At 42.3% G+C, this 19,884-nt stretch overlaps 1 protein-coding gene and 1 non-coding gene across 6 annotated transcripts in view; one reads left to right on the top strand and one right to left on the bottom strand.

The window, feature by feature from the left end:
- Window positions 1–19,884, top strand: part of PPIB (peptidylprolyl isomerase B) — a 445,571-nt gene that overhangs the window by 209,975 nt on the left and 215,712 nt on the right. The gene's annotated exons all lie outside the window — the stretch shown is intronic.
- On the bottom strand, window positions 11,308–11,440 carry LOC126960428 (small nucleolar RNA SNORA48). The gene has a single exon (XR_007727975.1). It is a non-coding gene; the product is annotated as a small nucleolar RNA SNORA48 (small nucleolar RNA).

Raw genomic sequence — 19,884 nt, 5'->3', positions numbered from 1 at the left:
CTCCTGCCTCAGCCTCCCGAGTAGCTGGGACTACAGGCGCCCGCCACCGCGCCCGGCTAATTTTTTGTATTTTAGTAGAGACGGGGTTTCACCGTGTTAGCCAGGATGGTCTCGATCTCCTGACCTCGTGATCTGCCCGCCTCGGCCTCCCAAAGTGCAGGGATTACAGGCGTGAGCCACCGCACCCGGCCCATCCTTTAAATCTTGAAGTTGAGATCGTATGCTTTGGTAAAGCTCTCAGAAACTCTCACTTTTTCCCCTGTCGTCTTCTCAAACTTTAATACTGTATTAATATTTTTAAAAATCTTTTTTGTATTTGAGATGGAGTCTCTGTTGCCCAGTCTGGAGTGCAGTGGTGTGATCTTAGCTTAGTGCAGCCTCTGCCCCCCAGGTTCAAGCACCCCTCCTGCCTCAGTCTCCTGATTTACTGGGATTACAGGTGTGCGCCACCATACCCAGCTAATTTTTGTATTTTTAGTGGAGATGGGGTTTTGCCATTTTGACTACGCTGGTCTCGAACTCCTGGCCTCAAGTGATCGACCCACCTCGGCCTCCCAAAGTGCTGGGACTACAGGCATGAGCCACTGTGCCTGGCCCAATAATCTATTAATTTTGATATAAGAGATAGGGTACTAGCTGCTAGAGTAAAAAATTCTATTTTAATTGTGTGCAATGAATAGAGACGGTTAGAGATTTCTCAATGACCACTTCCTCTCAAAGTCTGTGGCCATTCCAAGGATCTTTGCAGTTAGTTTTCAGTTAGGGAATTTGCTTGTCAGGAAATCTGAAAATGACTAAACCTTTGTTTATTCTCTCTCTCTTGGATGACCTCAGAAAGTTTTAGGAAAGATTAGAAAGGTTTATATATGTACCATATACTAGAATTAGATAATGAACAAAATGCAGCTAAATTTATTGGTGCTATAAAATCAGGAGTGAATTACTGTGAAAATGTTATTAAAAAGTCCAGGCACTGCTTTCTTTTTACTCAAACCAAATGAGTATTCTTCCAGAGCTTATTTTTATTTTAAAGCACATTTCTTTTATGGAGCTGTGATTTAGTCTCTAATAAGGATAAATAATCATTGTAAGGAAAAAAAGGCTGGTGTCATAGATTTTAATACTACATATTGATAGAAACTGCTTCAGTGGTTTTAGGTAAGTGTATTTTCCTGAAAGAACTTTTGAATTTGTGGAATGATAGTTTTTCTCTTTTTAACAGCTAACTCGTCTTTACTCATTTCTGCCCAATATAGAAGCTCTGAGAAGCTGGGAGGAAAAAAAAAAAAAAAAAGAATGAATTTACTTCAGAATTACCATTTTAAGTTTTGGAGATTACTTATTTGGAGAGCAAAATTGGATTTTGACATTATTGGGATTGTGTTCAAGATGGACTCAGGAAAAAAAACTTAGATGCCATCTGTTTCAGATTCCTTCTCTTCCAACCCCTTTTATGTTTTATGGCTTTGTGTTCATCAGATTATTTTGTAAAAATAAAAATCCTCAGTAGATTTAGGTTATATAATATCAGCTCTATCAGTGAACATGTAACCAAAGATCTTGCATTTTTATATTGAGTTATACAGGATGATGACAGATATTGTTTAAAGTTAATTGTTATTTCAAACTATATGAATGGTAGCTTCATGCATCTTTAATTCTCACTGTTCACTTGATAAACCATTTTTGTAAGTAGTGTTTAACATAGTCCACTTGTTGATGGAAATTGCTTAAAAAATTGATAAAAAGATATTTTAGATTAAAGCTTTATTCACTTGATGTCTTAAAACCAGAAGAGAAGCTTCTTCTGAGGATTTTTAACTTAAAATAAGCTTACTTAAATTTACTCTCTCAGTAGTGGATTTTATCTTACCTCTGTGCCAGTTGCTTAGTTTTCTTTTCTTTTTTTTTTTTTTTGAGACGGAGTCTCGCTCTGTCACCCAGGCTGGAGTGCAGTGGCCGGATCTCAGCTCACTGCAAGCTCCGCCTCCCGGGTTCACGCCATTCTCCTGCCTCAGCCTCCCGAGTAGCTGGGACTACAAGCGCCTGCCACCTCGCCTGGCTAAGTTTTTCTTTTTGTATTTTTAGTAGAGGCGGGGTTTCACTGTGTTAGCCAGGATGGTCTCGATCTCCTGACCTCGTGATCCGCCCGTCTCGGCCTCCCAAAGTGCTGGGATTACAGGCTTAAGCCACCGCGCCCGGCCGCTTAGTTTTCATCTAAATGTGTGCACATAGTTGGCACTTTTCATTTGGGATTTTTTTAATTTTTAAATTTTTTTTTTTTTTTTTTTTTTTTTTAATTTTTAGGGACGAGGGTCTCAGTGTGTTGCTCAGGCTGGCCTTGGAACTCCTGAGCTCGAGTGATCCTTCCACCTCAGTCACCTGAGTAGCTGGGATTACAGGTGCTAACCACCATGCTAGGTTCATTTTGGATCTTAATTCTGAGGGCAGGCTTTTGGGTTACCAAGCTGTAAAAGACCAAACTTGCTGAAGTTATAACCTTAACTTAGCAGACCAGAAAGACTCAATCATCTCTGAGAAACTGTGAAATAGCACTAGTGTGGTATCCCAGAAATGGCCTAAAGAGAGAGCCATCTGGATAGAAGAGAAGCCATGCTTTGTCTGCAGCAGGAATGTTCTGATGAGGCAGAAAGACAGATGGACTGTCCCCACATTATAATGTAGTCTGTCCCTCACCTGGAAGCTCCAAGTGGGGAGTGTAGTTATAGTGGGGGTTGGGGTGCTAGGGGTGGCAATTATTCCTTAATAATCTCTCACCCATCACATTAGAAGTGTGGAAATACTGAGAAGAGGGATATTCTCTTAGTTTTTGCCTTTCCCAAAGATGTCAGATGAACAGGTAGCCATTGCCCTTGCCACCAAAGGGGAGAAGCCTGGGTACTGAGTAAGTCTGTCAGAGACCTGCAGTTTGATGTCTCCATCAAAATGCTACATAAATTTGCCAGGGAACAGTAGCATTGGATCCCAGTGGATTTCTGCTGCTTATACATTCTAACTCCTTAGCCTAGAAAAAGGGGCATTTAGGACTTTCTGAATGAAAGTTATACATTTACTTCTCTCTTGATACTTTTTTTTTTTTGAGGTGGAGTTTCGCTCTTGTTGCCCAGGCAGGAGTGCAGTGGTGCGATCTCGGCTCACTGCAACCTCCACATCCCGAGTTCAGGCAATCCTCCTGCCTCAGCCTCCTGAGTAGCTGGGATTACAGGTGCCCACCACCACACCTATCTAATTTTTTGTATTTTTAGTAGAGACGGGGTTTCACCACGTTGGCCAGGCTGGTCTCGAACTCCTGACCTCAGGTGATCCACCCGCCTCGGCCTCCCAAAGTGCTGGGATTACAGGTGTGAGCCACTGTGCCTGGCCAATAAATTTTAAAATACACTTTAATTTCTCTGTTGGCCATAATGAATGATGTGAATTTTTTTCCTTTTTTTTCTTTTTTTTTCTTTTTGGTGTTTGAGTGTCCATGATAATCACCGGATCTCATTTTAGCTTCAGGATAAATTGCTAACCACAACTGTGATCAAGCCACTTCCCAGCTGGAGTTCTTTTCTATTTCCTAGAGGTCACTCTCTGATGTGGGTGCTGGTGAGCAGAGAGAAATGACCAATACCAGGAAAAGGCAAGGAGATTAAAATCTCTTAATTTCGTTTTCACTTTGCTAGAATTTTTGTAGTCTACAGTGGCAGTATTTACTATTTGAGATCGTGTCTGCCTTATTGTGTTTTTATCCTTAATTTTTTTTAGAATACTTTTAGATTTCTGGAATAATAGAGCAGATAGTACATAGAGTTCACTGTGCTTCTCTCCTCCATCCCCCCGTTTCCCCTATTATTAACATCTTGCATTAGTGTGGTACATTTGTTTCAATTAATGAAATAATGTTGATACGTTATTATTAACTATAGCATCTGGTTTACAGTAAGGTTCACTCTTTGCATTGTACATTTTGTGGGTTTTGACAAATGCATAATGACATGTATCCACCGTCACAGTTTCCTACACATAGTTTCATCACCCTAAAAATCCTGTGTGCTTTACATCCCTCCTCTCCTCCCTGAATTACTGGCAGACACTGACCATTTTACTGTCTGTGTAGTATTGCCTTTTCCAAAATGTCATACAGTTAGAATCATATAACATAGAGCTTTTTAAGACTTTTTTTTTCCCCCCACTTAGCAATATGCATTGAATGTCCTTCATGTCTTTTTTTTTTTTTTTTTTTTTTTTTTTTTGAGACGGAGTCTCACTCTGTCCCCCTTGCTGGAGTGCAGTGGCCGGATCTCAGCTCACTGCAAGCTCCGCCTCCCGGGTTCAGGCCATTCTCCTGCCTCAGCCTCCCGAGTAGCTGGGACTACAGGCGCCCACCACCTCGCCCGGCTAGTTTTTTTGTATTTTTTAGTAAAGACGGGGTTTCACTGTGTTAGCCAGGATGGTCTCGATCTCCTGACCTCGTGATCCACCCGTCTCGGCCTCCCAAAGTGCTGGGATTACAGGCTTGAGCCACCGCGCCCGGCCTTTTTTTTTTTTTTTTTTTTTTTTCTGACATGGAGTCTTGCTCTGTCACCAGGCTGGAGTACAGTAGAACGATCTCAGCTCACTGCAACCTCTGCCTCCCAGGTTCAAGCGATTCCTCTGCCTCAGCTTCCCAAGTAGCTGGGATTACAGGCACACGCCACCACTCCTGACTAATTTTTTGTATTTTAGTAGAGACGGGGTTTCACGACGTTGGCCAAGATGGTCTCGATCTCCTGACCTTGTGATCTGCCTGCCTCGGCCTCCTAAAGTGCTGCGATTACAGGCATGAGCCACTGTGCCCAGCCTCTTCTTGCTTTTTGTGGCTTCATAGCTCATTTCTTTTTATTGCAGGATAATTTTTCTTTTCTTTTCTTTCTCCTTCCTTCCTTCCTTCCTTCCTTCCTTCCTTCCTTCCTTCCTTCCTTCCTTCCTTCCTTCCTTCCTTCCTTCCTTCCTTCCTTCCTTCCTTCCTTCCTTCCTTCCTTCCTTCCTTCCTTCCTTCCTTCCTTCCTTCCTTCCTTCCTTCCTTCCTTTCTCTCTCTCTCTCTCTCTCTCTGTCTTCTCTTTCTCTCTCTCTTCTTTCTTTCTTTCTTTTTTTTTTTTTGACGGGGTGTTGCTATTTTTACCAGGCTGGCCTTGAATTCTTAGGCTCGAGCGATCCTCCTGCTTCAGCCTCCCGAGTACCTTGGACTACAGGTGCACGCCACCATGCCTAGTTGGTATTGCTGAATAATTTTCTGTTATATAGATATACCACAATTTGTTGATCCTTTCACCGTTCGAAGGACATCTTGGTTACTTCTAGTTTTTGATAATGATGAATAAAGCTGGTATAAACATACATGTGTAGGTTTTTCTATCATTAAAAGTTTTCAGCTCTTTTGAGTAAATACCCAGGAGTGTGGTTGTTGGATCGTATAAGACTATTTAATTTGGTAAGAAATTGTCAAACTGTTTCCCAAAGTGGTATACCATTTTGCATTCCCACCAGTAATGAATCATGAGAGTTCCTGTTGTTTCACATCCTCACTAGCATTTGATATTGTCATTTTTTTCTTTTTTTGGATTTTACTCATTATCTCATAGATATATAGTAGTATCTCGTTTTAATTTGCAGTTCTCTAAGATGTTGGGCATCTTTTCATATGTTTATTTGACATTTCTATATCTTTTTGGATGAGGTATCTGTTCAGGTCTTTTGCCCATTTTAAAATAAGGTTGTTTGCGGCCGGGCGCGGTGGCTCACACCTGTAATCCCAGCACTTTGGGAGGCCGAGACGGGCGGATCACGAGGTCAGGAGATCGAGACCATCCTGGCTAACACGGTGAAACCCCGTCTCTACTAAAAAATACAAAAAACTAGGCGGGCGCGGTGGCGGGCGCCTGTAGTCCCAGCTACTCGGGAGGCTGAGGCAGGAGAATGGTGTGAACCCGGGAGGCGGAGCTTGCAGTGAGCTGAGATCCGGCCACTGCACTCCAGCCTGGGCGACAGAGTGAGACTCCGTCTCAAAAAAAAAATAAAATAAAAATAAAAAAATAAGGTTGTTTGCTTCTTGTTGAGTTTTAAGTGGTCATTGTATATTGTGGATACAAATCCCTTATCAGATATATTTTTTGCAAATATTTTTTCCAGTCTATGGCTTGTCTTTTTATTCTCTTAATAGTACCTTTCATAGTGCAAAAGTTTTTAATTTTAATAAGGTCCAAGTTAACATCTTCTCTTTCATTGTTAGTGCTTTTAGTGTTATATCTAAAAACTCATTTCCAGCCAGGTGTGGTGGCTCACGCCTGTAATCTCAGCACTTTAGGCGGCCAGGGCAGGCCGATCACCTGAGGTCAGGGGTTCAAGACCAGCATGGCCAACATGGTGAATCCCCATCTCTACTAAAAATACAAAAATTTGCCGGGCGCAGTGGCTCACGCCTGTAATCCCAGCACTTTGGGAGGCCGAGGCGGGCGGATCACAAGGTCAGGAGATCGAGACCACGGTGAAACCCCGTCTCTACTAAAAATACAAAAGAAATTAGCCGGGCGCGGTTGTGGGCGCCTGTAGTCCCAGCTACTCGGGAGGCTGAGGTAGGAGAATGGCGTGAACCCGGGAGGTGGAGCTTGCAGTGAGCCGAGATCGCGCCACTGCACTCCAGTCTGGGCGACAGAGCGAGACTCCGTCTCAAAAAAAAAAAAAAAAAAGTAAAAAAAAAAAAATACGAAAATTTGCCGAGTGTGGTGGTGTGCGCCTGTACTCCCAGCTACTCAGGAGCCTGAGGCAGGAGAATCACTTGAACCTGGGAGGCAGAATTTGCAGTGAGCCGAGATCGCACCATTGTACTCCAGTTTGGGCAAAAAGAGCCAACCTATGTCCCAAAATAAACAAATAAATAAAATAAAAACTCATTTCCAAACCCAGGGTCACTTAGGTTTTCTCCTATTTATCTTCAAGAATTTTTTTTATAGTTTTGTATTTTACATTTAGTTTTAAGGTTTAAGTTTTTTTTTTTTTTGAAAGGCGTAAGGAATATGTGTATATGCATGCACATGGGTGACCAATTATTTTTTTTTAATTTATTTTTTAGTTAGAAAAAAAAAAAAAAAAACAACAGAGATGAGGTCTCACTATATTGCCCAGGCTGGTCTTGAATTCCTGGGCCCAAGTGATCTGCCCACCTTGGCCTCCAAAAGTGCTGGGATTGTAAGTGTGAGCCACTGCATCCAGTCATGACCAATTGGTTTATACAGATTTTTTTCTGCTGGGTGCTGTGGCTCACGCCTGTAATCCCAGCACTTTGGGAGGCCTAGGCGGGTGGATCACAAAGTCAGGAGATCAAGACCATCCTGGCCAACAAGGTGAAACCCTGTCTCTACTAAAAATACAAAAATTAGCTGGGCGTCGTGGCGTGTGCCTGTAGTCCTAGCTACTCGGGAGGCTGAGGCAGGAGAATCGCTTAACCAGGGAGTAGGAGGTTGCTGTGAGCCGAGATCGCACCACTGCACTCCAACCTAGCAACAGAGCGAGACTCCATTTAAAAAAAAAAAAAAGTTTTTTTTTCTATTCTACAAGGGTTAATAAGGATGTTCTATTTATTTATTTATTTATTTATTTATTTATTTATTTGAGACGGAATCTTGCTCTGTCGCCCAGGCTCGAGTGCAGGGGCGCGATCTCGGCTCACTGCAAGCTCCGCCTCCCAGGTTCACTCCATTCTTCTGCCTCAGCCTCCCGGCTAGCTGGGACTACAGGCGCCCGCCACCGCGCCTGGCTAATTTTTTGTATTTTTGGTGGAGACGGGGTTTCATCGTGTTAGCCAGGATGGTCTTGATCTCCTGACCTCATGATCCGCCCGCCTCGGCCTCCCAAAGTGCTAGGATTACAGGGGTGAGCCACCGCGCCCCACCAGGATGTTCTTAAATAAACTAAACCAAATGAAATAATTTGTGGGAGTTGTTTTTAAATGAGAGTTTCCTAACGTTCTCGAATGTAATTAGAAGCATCGTTCAGAGTGTGGTTTTCCCTTTCAAGAAGATTGATTTTAGGTCATTAGGTCTTAATTGACAAGTGCTTAATTATTTCATACATGTATTAGAGTATTAGGAAGTATGAGCTAAATGTGGCACAGTCATGTGACAGTTTCAGGTTGTAAAGGGGCTTGATAGGAGATTTAAATGCAGAATTTTTCTTTTTTTTTTTTTTTTGAGACAGAGTCTGTCTCTGTGGCCCAGGCTGGAGTGCAGTGGCACGATCTTGGCTCACTGCAGGCTCCGCCTCCCGGGATCACGCCGTTCTCCTGCCTCAGCCTCGCGAGTAGCTGGGACTACTGGCGCCTGCCACCACGCCCGGCTAATTTTTTGTACGTTTTTAGTAGAGACGGGGTTTCACCGTGTTAGCCAGGATGGTCTTGATCTCCTGACTTCGTGATCCGCCCGCCTCGGCCTCCCAAAGTGCTGGGATTACAGGCGTGAGCCACCGCACCCGGCCTAAATGCAGAATTTTCAGGCTCTCACTAAGGATAAGAGCCTTTGCCACTTGGGTTTTATTGTAGTGAAGGATTTCAACTATACAGATTTTTGATCACCCTCTCTAGTGTTTGCTGCTGCTTATTACACTTGTTGAAAACTATCCAGAAGCTTGAGCTGGCAAAAACTGAGTAGGAAGCGCTTCCATGGGTACTGCTGTACTTTCCTGAATATTTTCAATTCTGACTCAGGCTGAGAATCTTGATTCTAAAAGCAATAGAATGCTGTCCTGAGACATTTTATTCTGATGTAGCTTAAGTACGAATTGTTAGCTAGAATCTTCTTTCACTTGGTTTTATAACTGTCCTGTCCTGTATTTCTAGAACAGCTTCTATTTTCTAAAACATTTTAACCTTAATTGGTATCATGACATCTAAATATTCTGGTCATCTAGTGTATGATGCAAGAAATGTTTAATAACTCTTTGGTGAGTTTTGTTTGCTTTTTCACCTAGTTAAATAAGTCAACTCAAGGAACTGTCTGTGTGAAAGCACTTAGATTCTCCAGAGATACATTATCTCCAAATCAATCAATATGAAAGCTCACTTTGTCTTTAATGGGATCCATCTGGTTAATGCTGTGTTTCTTGAGTTTCATAGATTATGAAATCATAAAGCTAAAAGAAAATATGGAGATGGTCTAGTTAGACCCTTTCATTTTACAGCTGAGACTACTTAAGTGCAGAGAGGCTAAGTGACTTGCTCAAGATTGTACAGCTAATTAATGAGTCACACTGGAATTCAGGCCTCCTGACTCCCAGTGTAGTCTTATTTCTGATATAACTGTGCTAATTTTTTCATTGCAGTTAGTGAACAAATTATGGATTTGTAAGAAGTAAATTTTCCAGGAGGTTTAAGTGGACTTAAATTAAGTGTTTCTTACAATTTAAATGTGTGTGTTTCTTTCAGGTACCAGGTGTCACTGGATTTTTATGAGTAAATTTGTTATGTTTCACATTCCAGGTAGAAATCAGCCAATTTAAAAATAATGGTGAAGTTATTATAGCCTATATTTAATGAGCACACATTTGGCTGCATTAAAATGAATCTTAATGTATGCTTTGCACAGTGGAGATAATCTGTTAATATTTAATGCTGTAAAGCAACAATAGAATTCTGCTTTCATGTGGTGTATTTATAAAACTAGAGTAGAGTGTTATATAAAAACTAAAAGTACAGATTAATTTAATATGCATCTGGTGAATTCAGGGCTTGAAGGATGCACATCTGTTGAGAAAACAAATCATAGAACTATTCAGAGTTTCAGCATCTTTAAATATATGTACTTTGATTCTGTTTTAACTGTTTTGAAACAGTCTTTAATGGATTTAGAAAAGGCCATTTGCTCTAAGGAAGCAACTGTGAAGCCACTTACAATGCTATTATTCATTTTATTATTTTTTAAAGCATTTTTATACATTACTATTTTTCTTTCCAGTTTATTTATTGGGGAAGGAGGGGGCTAAATGACTCACCTAACAAAATGAGTTTGTTGCAGAACCATATTTAAAAAGAAAAATATAATTTGCTGAATTCAATAGATTAGAAATATTTTCAGGCTTTGTTAAAATAATACGCCAAAAAATATTTTAAGGCTCTGAATTCTAATTTAAACTCACAATCAGTGAAGAAATAATCAGTTTCTACTGTGTATTCATCACCGTGCTAGAGTTGTAGTAATATAGAAATTGAAGATATAGACTAATGTATAGAAGATATATAGTCTATATCTTCAATTTCAAGTTGAAAGAAACAAGACTTACAATGAAAGGTAGAGAATAACACAGATATGTAATGAAGCAAAAACTTGATCTAATCTGTCAACATTACAGTAATTTACAGGGGAGAAAATCCAGTGAGTATTCACAATTCTGAGAGGAAGGAGATTAAAGTTTAAGTAGTGGATCTCAACTCTGACTGCTCATTAGAATCACTTGGGAAAACTTAATCAAAAATCAGATGAATCAGAATCTTGGGTGAGGTGCACCTGCAGTTTTTAAAAGCTTTCCCAGATGTTTGTAATGTGCAGGCAGTGTTAAGAATTACAGGCTTAAAGGCTGGGTTTGATTTGGAAAAGCAAGAAAGTGTGCTAGGCCAGTGCAGGGTGGGAGAATTGGCCACAGTCTATGAAAAGATTGATCCGGTCAAAGCAGTGTGTGCTAGGTGGGGAGGAAGGAGAAATAAGCCTACAGAGGCAGAATGGGGTCTATTTTAAAAGAGTACTTTTCTTTCTGTCTTTTTTTTGTGTGTGTGAGACGAAGTTTCGCTCTTGTTGCCCAGGCTGGAGTGCAATGGCACAATCTCAGCTCACCACAACCTCCGCCTCCCAGGTTCAAGCGATTCTCCTGCCTTGGCCTCCCAAGTAGCTGGGATTACAGGCATGCGCCACTACGCCCGGCTAATTTTGTATTTTTAGTAGGAATGGGGTTTCTTCATGTTGGTCAGGCTGGTCACGATAGAAGAGTGCTTTTCAAAATGTGGTTTCTTGACTAGCAGCAGCAGCAACTGCGTCTCCTGGAAATTTATTATAAATGCAGATTTTAAGGCCCTGCTCCCATACCTACTGAACTGGGAACTCTGGACAGCAATCTGTATTTTAACAAGCATGCCAGATGATTCTGATGTACTCTGAAAGTTTGGAAACTGCTGTTAAGAGAGGATAATGAAAGTTAGACAGAGTAAATTAGATTTGATGTGCTAGTAAGCAGGGATCCATAGAAGATTTTTAATTTTTATTTTTTAATCATTTACTTATTTTCCATGTATCCAAGGCACGAACCAGCCATGGGCACAGACCAAGAGCCAAGCTGGGATAAACAAGCGTTGCTTTGTCCCTGGATGACATGAGATGGTCATCACCACATTAAAGGTTCTTAAGCTAGAGAGTAACAGGAGGTATTTGTATGTATTCAAGGTATATCTGATGGTGATCTGCACAATACTTTGGATTACTAAAAGACATGAATGGAGTGGGCTGGTTGAGGAAATGCAGACATAATCTAGTGGACGTAATCTAGCAGCAGTAAAGGCCTGTTCTAGGGAAGTAGTAGTGAGAAAACATAATAATAGCGATAGCAATTTATTTAGAGTTTACATAACAAGTGGCATGTTAAATGCATTTTATTCTCACAGCGAGCCACTGAAGTGTGGCTATGAATACAGTTTTGCAGATCAGCAAATGATGCAGAGAAAGGAAGGTTACTTCTGAAGTTCACACTGCTGGTATATGGTGGAGCCAGGATGTGAAGCTTAAGAATCTCTGCCTCTAAAGCCTCTTGAAGAAACAGCTAATAATATCTGGAGAGCCATGAGAAAAAGGAAAAGACTTGAGTCTGAAAAGTTTTAATCCTACTTGACAGAGAGCAAGGGGATGTCACTGTCGGAAGGGAAATAGTGCATACAGTGGGTAACAAGGGAAGTCATTTAGCTGGTTGGGAACAAACCATCTTGTAAAAGTGACCATGAGGAATAACCAATGGAAATTTTTGTATAGTACTTTTTCAGTATAAAGTTCGAAGTAACTTTCAATAGTTGAGTTTATAGGTTTTGTTTGTTCTTGCTCATGCTGACTAAATTAGAAGAGTCACCTCATCCCGCTTTTAAAAAGTGTCTTTTAGATTTTGGAGTAAATAGTCTGTGAGTAAATCATGCCCAAGAAGCTTACTGTAATACCACTTTTTCCTCTCTAAGCATCTTAGTCTTAAGACAGTTTAAGCCGAGTGTGGTGGCTTATGGAGGATCACTTGAGGCCAGGAGTTCAAGACCAGCTTGGGCAACATAGCAAGACTCTGTCTCTATAAAAAATTAAAAAAATTAGCTGGGTGTCATGGCACAAGCTGGTAGTCTCAGCTACTCAAGAGACTGAGGCAAGAGGATTGCTTGAGCCCAGGACTTTGAGGCTGCAGTGAGATCTGATCATGCCACTGCACTCCATCCTGAGTGACAGGGCAAAACCCTGTCTCTGAAACCAACCAACAAACCAACCAACAAAATAAATAAATGACAGTTTAATAAATATTTCAGGCCAAGCACTATAGCTCACGCCTGTAATCCCAGCACTTTGGGAGACCGAAGCTGGTGGATCACGAGATCAGGAGATCGAAAGCATCCTGGCCAACATGGTGAAACCCCGGCTCTACTAAAAATATAAAAATCAGCTGGACGTGGTGGTGTATGCCTGTAATCCTAGGTACTCAGGAGGCTGAGGCAGGAGAATCACTTGAACTGGGGAGTCAGAGGTTGCAGTGAGCCGGGATTGCACCACTGCACTCCAGCCTGGCGACAGAGACTCCGTCTCAAAAAGAAAAAAAAAATTCAGTGTATTTTGTTTTAATTGGGAGGTGATAAGTGGTAAAATACTTCATGTTTGGGTAATTGCTTTTGTAAGATGCTATCAGAGCATCCTCTTATTTACTGAGGTAAAATTTATATAACAGAAAATTAACCATTGTAAAGTGCACGATTTAGTGGCATTTGGTACATTTTCAATGTTGTACAACCATAAACTCTCTCCAAAATACTTTCATCATCCCAAAGGAAACTTTATTTATTCATTTATTTATTTATTTATTTATTTATTTATTTATTTATTTTCAGTGGCACGATCTCAGCGCACTGCATCTTCTGCCTCCCAGGTTCAAACAATTTTCCTGCCTCAGCCTCCCAAGTTGCCGGGATTACAGGTGCCCGCCACCTAACCTGGCTAAGTTTTGTGTTTTTAGTAGAGGCGAGGTTTCACCATGTTGGCCAGGCTGGTCTTGAACTCCTGACCTCAGGTGATCTGCCCACCTTGGCCTCCGAAAGTGTTGGGATTACAAGTGTGAGTCACCGCACTTGGCCAAAACTTCATACCTATTAAGCAGTTACTCTCTGCTCCTCCCTCCCTGAAACTCCTGCAAAACACTAATCTGATTTCTTTCTGTGTGGGTTTACTCATTCTTTGTATTTCACAGAAGTGGAGTCATATAATATGTGACTTTTTGTGTATATTTCTTTAATTTAGCTTTATGTTTTCTGGGTTCATCCATGTTGTAGCATGTGTAAGTACTTCATTTTAAAAATATATCCTCTGGGATAAGTAATCTCAAAAGTACTTTTTTTTTTTTTTTTTTTTTGAGACGGAGTCTTGCATTGTTGCTCTGGCTGGAGGGCAATGGCTCCATCTCGGCTCATTGCAACCTCTGCCTCCCGGGTTCAAGCGATTCTCCTGCCTCAGCCTCCCGAATAGCTGGGATTACAGGTGCCTGCCACAACACCCGGCTAGTTTTTTGTATTTTTATTAGAGACGGGGTTTCACTATGCTGGCCAGGCTGGTCTCGAACTCCTAACCTTGTGGTCCACCCGCCTTGGCCTCCCAAAGTGCTGGGATTATAGGTGTGAGCCACTACGCCCAGCCAGTACTTCATTTTTTTAATGGCTGAATAATATTTCATTGTGTGGCTATACTATATTTACCTATTCTTAGACATTTTGGTTTTTCCATCTTTTGGCATTGTGAATAGTGCTGCTATGAACACTGATGTACAAGTTTTTGTTTGAATACCTTTTTTCAGTTGTTTTGGATATGTACCTGGGTTGTGCAGTATTTCTTTTACCTTTTATTTTTAAAGGAACTGCCAAATTGTTTTCAACCCTGGGTGTACCATATCACACTCCCACCAGCAGTGTAGAGGGTTCTAATTTCATCCTTTTTTTTTTTCTGAGACAGAGTCATGCTCTGTTGCCCTGGAGTGCAGTGGTGTGATCTCAGCTCACTACAACCTCCACCTTCCAGCTTCGAGTGATTCTTGTGCCTCAGCTTCCTGAGTAGCTGAGATAACAGGCGCATGCCACCATGCCTGGCCTTTTTTTTTTTTTTTTTTTGAGACGGAGTCTCACTCTGTAGCCCAGACTGGAGTGCATGGCATGGTCTTGGTTCCCTTCAATCTCCGCCTCCTGGGTTTAAGCAGTTCCCCTGCCTCAGCCTCCTGAGTAGCTAGGACTACAGGTACGTGCCACCATGCCTGGCTAATTTTTGTATTTTTAGTAGAGATGGGGTTTCAGTATGTTGACCAGGCTAGTCTCGAACTCCTGACCTTGTGATCTGCCTGCCTTGGCCTCTCAAAGTGCTGGGATTACAGATGTGAGTGAGCACACCCAGCTGCCTGGCTAATTCTTTGTATTTTTAGTAGAGGTGGGGTTTCATCATGTTGATCAGGCTAGTCTCGAACTTCTGACCTCAAATTATCCACCTGCCTCAGCCTCTCGAAGTGCAGGCCACTGCGCCTGGCCTAATTTCTCCATGCCCTCAGCAACATTTGTTATTTATTTATTTATTTGTTTGTTTGTTTATTTATTGAGATGGAGTTTTGCTCTTATTGCCCAGGCTGGAGTGCAATGGCGTGATCTTGGCTCACTGCAACCTTTGCCTCCCGGGTTCAAGCAGTTCTCCTGCCTCAGCCTCCCAAGTAGCTGGGATTACAGGCGCATGCCACCACACCCGACCGATTTTTTGTATTTTTAATAGAGACGGGGTTTCACCATGTTGGCCAGGCTGGTCTTGAACTCTTGACCTCAGGTGATCCACTCGCCTTGGCCTCCTCCAGTGCTGGGATTACAGGCATGAGTCACTGCGCCCAACCTTATTTATTTATTTGAGACAAGGTCTCACTCTGTAGCCTAGGCTGGAGTTCAGTGGTGTGATCTCGGCTCACTGCAGCCTCTGCCTCCCAGGCTCAAGCTATTCTCCCACCTTAGCCTCCTGAGTAGCTGGGACTACAGACATGTGCTACCACACCTGGCTGATTTTTTGTGTTTTTGGCGGTGATGGGGTTTCACCGTGTTGCCTAGGGTGGTCTCGAACTCCTTGGCTCAAGTGATCTGTCCTCAGCCTCCTAAAGTGCTGGGATCACAGGTGAGCCACTACACCCAGCCTTATTTTTATTTTTAGTTATAGCCAACCTAATGGGTGTGAAGTGGTCTCTCATTGTAATTTTTTTTTTTTTTTTTTTTTTTTTGAGACGGAGTCTCGCTCTGCCGCCCAGGCTGGAGTGCAGTGGCCCGATCTCAGCTCACTGCAAGCTCCGCCTCCCGGGTTCATGCCATTCTCCTGCCTCAGCCTCCCGAGTAGCTGGGACTACAGGCGCCCACCACCTCGTCCAGCTAGTTTTTATGTATTTTTTAGTAGAGACAGGGTTTCACCGTATTAGCCAGGATGGTCTCAATCTCCTGACCTCGTGATCCGCCTGTCTCGGCCTCCCAAAGTGCTGGGATTACAGGCTTGAGCCACTGCGCCCGGCCTCTCATTGTAATTTTGATTTACATTTCCCTAATTACTGTATGTTAGTAACAGCTGGGCGCAGTGGCTCAAGCCTGTAATCCCAGCACTTTGGGAGGCCAAGGTAGGCAGATCACGATGTCAGGAGTTCGAGACTAGCCTGGCCAATATGGTGAAACCTGGTCTGTACTAAAAATACAAAAAATTAGCTGGGCGTGGTGGCGCGTGCCTGTAGTCTCAGCTACTCAGGAGGCTGAGGCAGGAGAATTGCTTGAACCCGAGAGATGGAGATTGCGGTTAGCCGAGATTGTGCCACTGCACTCAGGCCTGGGTGATGAAAAACAAAAAAAAAAAGTATCATTTCTTGTGCTTATTAGCCACATACATATATACACATATATATTTGGTGAAAAATCTATTCAAGTTTTTTGCTCATTTTTTTTTTTTTTTTTTTTTTTTTTTTTTGAGACGGAGTCTCGCTCTGTCACCCAGGCTGGAGTGCAGTGGCCGGATCTCAGCTCACTGCAAGCTCCGCCTCCCGGGTTTACGCCATTCTCCTGCCTCAGCCTCCCGAGTAGCTGGGACTACAGGCGCCTGCCACCTCGCCCGGCTAAGTTTTTTTGTATTTTTTAGTAGAGACGGGGTTTCACTGTGTTAGCCAGGATGGTCTCGATCTCCTGACCTCGTGATCCGCCCGTCTCGGCCTCCCAAAGTGCTGGGATTACAGGCTTGAGCCACCGCGCCCGGCCTTTGCTCATTTTTTATAGCAGTTTTTAGTTTGTTTATAACTTATCAGATTTCACATTTTAAGTAGATATTTATTTATTTATTTTGAGATGGAGTCTCGCCGTGTCACCCAGGCTGGAGTGCAATGGCACCATCTTGGCTCACTGCAACCTCCACCTCCTGGGTTCAAGCGACTCTCCTACCTCAGCCTCCCAAGTAGCTGGGATTACAGGTGCACGCCACCACACCCAGCTAAATTTTTGTATCTTTAGTAGAGATTCGGTTTCACCATGTTGGCCAGGCTGGTCTTGCACTCCCCAGCTCATGATCTGCCCACCTCAGCCTCCCAAGGTGCTGGAATTACAGGCGTGAGCCACCGTGCCTGGCCGAAGTAGACATTTATTAAATGTAACTCTCTGCCTTTAATTTCCATATTTTCTAAATGATTACTGCATAGATTCACAGAACAGTTCCTTTTCTTTCTGTGCTTGCTTTAAAAAAATTATGGTAACCTGGGCGGGTGCAGTGGCTCATGCCTGTAATCCCAGCACTTCGGGAGGCCGAGGCAGGAGAATCGCTTGAACCCGGGAGGTGGAGGTTGCAGTGAGCCGAGATTGCACCACTGCACTCCAGCCTGGGCGACAGAGCGAGACTGTCTCAAAAAAAACAAACAAACCAAAAACCAAAAAACAACAAAAAAATTACGGTAAGCTATAAATAACATAAAATGTACCATTTTAACAGTTTTTAATACCACAGAACTGTACGATTAAGTACATTCATATTGTGCGGCTATCACTACCATTTATCTCCAGAACGTATTCGTCTCCCCCAACTGCAACTCTGTTGAACGTGAGTATAGAAATAACTTTTTGCGCCCCTGCTTTCATTTCTTTTGAGTATATACCCAGAAGTGGAATTGATGGATCATATGGCAAATTTATGTTTAATTTTTTGAGTAATCATCATACCATTTCTTGTTTTATAAGCGTTTATTCCATTATGTTTACCTAATGTATTGTTCTTTTTCTTTTTCTTTTTTTTTTTTTTGAGACAGAGTCTTCCTCTGTCGCCCAAGCTGGAGTGCAGTGGTACGATCTCCCTCCCAGTTCAAGTGATCCTCGCACCTCAACCCCCACAAGTAGTTGGGACTACAGGCATGTGCAACCACACCCAGCTAAATTTTTTTGTATTTTTAGTAAAGACAGGGTTTCACCATCTTGGTCAGGCTGGTCTTGCACTCCTGACCTCAAATGGTCTGTCCGTTTCGGCCTCACATATTGCCGTGATTACAGGTGTGAGCCACCGCACCCGGCTGTATTATTTTTCTGTAGTTTACTTATGTTATTTACATTATTTATACAAACTGTGATATTAGAGAAAGCTAGATTTAAAGTTATTTCCCTGTTAACTGTTTTTATAGACTGTGAATACTAGGTGTTTACTTAGGTAAGAACTTTAAGATTAAATTTTTTTTTTTTTTTTTTGGCTCACAACTCAGGATTTAGCTGTTTTCATTAAATCGAGAATATTACATGCCTTAGTTATCAAAAATTACACAAACAGCCAGGTGCAGTTGCTCACGTCTGTAATCCCAGCACTTTGGGAAATGAAAGCAGGAGATTGCTTGGGCCCAGTAGTTTGGGGCCAGTCTGGGTAACATAGTGAGACCCCACCTTTACAAAAAATTTTAAAAATTAGGCCGGGTGCAGTGGCTAACGCCTGTAATCCCAACCCTTTGGGAGTCTGAGGCAGGTGGGTCACATGAGACCAGCGTGAGTAATATGGCAAAACCTCATCTCTACCAAAAATACAAAAATTAGCCAGGCGTGGTGATGCACGTCTGTAATCCCAGCTACTTGGGAGATTGAGGCATGAGAATCGCTTCAACTTGGGAGATAGATCGCAGTGAGCTGAGATCACACACTACACTCCAGCCTGGGCAACAGATCAAGACTCTGTTTCAAAAAAAAGAAAAAATAAATAAAATATTAGCTTGGCATGGTGGCACATGCCTGTAGTCCCAGCTATTCAAGGAGGCTGAGGTGAGAGGATTGCTTGAGCCCAGGAGGTCAAGCCTGCAGTGAGCCATGATCATGCCACTGCACTCCAGCTTGAGTGACAGAGTGAGATCCTGTCTCAAAAGCAAAATAACAATAATACTGGGACAGGCCTGTAATCCCAGTAGTTTGGGAGGCTGAGGTGGGCGGATCACGAGGTCAAGAGTTCAAGACCAGCCTGGCCAACATGGTGAAACCCCATCTCTACGAAGAATACAAAGATCAGCCAGGCGTGGTGACACGTGCCTGTAATCCTAGCTACTCAGGAAGCTGAGGCAGGAGAATCGCTCGAACCTGGGAGGTGGAGGCTGCAGTGAGCTGAGAGAGCGCCACTGTACTCCAGCCTGGGCAGCAGAACAAGACTCTGTCTCGAGAAAAAAAGAAATAATGATACTACACAAAGATTACTCAGTTTTGAGTTGGGTTTATGGTTTTATAATGTTCATGCCAAACCTCATCATCATAAAATACCTAGCAGAGATAAATATGAAACTGTTTGATCAGTAAATTTAGACAAAAGTGTTTGCTGACAATTCTGAAGACATTTGAAATTTTATTTAACCAATAATTTTAAAGCCAGTGTTTTTATTAAAAACTTATGTCTTGTGAACTTGAAAATCATTTGAGCTTATATACTTAATTTACAAGTACTCCTTTACTGGTAAGACAGTTTGGTACCTTGTGACCACAACACATAACAACATACATGTATATATACGTACATACATACATATACACAAAGATACTATAGCTGTTGCTTCAGAACTCTATCCCTGAGATATAAATACAAACTTACGAGCTTACAAAAAAAAAATGTTGGATCCAAACAGTGGTTTTTATCTCAGCATCAGCAGAAACATAACAGCAGATCTAAAGCAGGCAGTAAAGAAAATAGAAAAATATGCTGGGTGGCTCATGCCTGTAATCACAGCACTTTGGGAGGCTAAGGTGGGTGGATCCCTTGAGCCCAGGAGTTTGAGACCAGCCTTGGCAACATGGTGAAACCCCGTCACTACAAAAAAAACCCCACAAAAATTAGCCATGTGTGGTGATGCATGCCTATAGTCCCATCTACTCAGGAAGCTGAGTGAGAGGGTCCCCAGATCCTGGGTAGTGGAAGTTGTGGTGAGCCAAGATGGCACCACTGCATCCCAGCCTGGGTGACAGATTGATACCCTGTTTCAAAAAAAGAAAAAAGACAACTTAGGAGCTCTGTAGTTGCAGGTTGACCTTTGGACTCTGAGTTTTCTTTTCTTTTTTCTCTCTCTCTCTTTTTTTTTTTTTTTTTTTGAGT

This window comes from Macaca thibetana, chromosome 7 (assembly GCF_024542745.1).
Source record: "Macaca thibetana thibetana isolate TM-01 chromosome 7, ASM2454274v1, whole genome shotgun sequence".
Taxonomy (NCBI): Eukaryota; Metazoa; Chordata; class Mammalia; order Primates; family Cercopithecidae; genus Macaca; species Macaca thibetana.
This window is presented reverse-complemented; position numbering and strand designations above follow the sequence as displayed.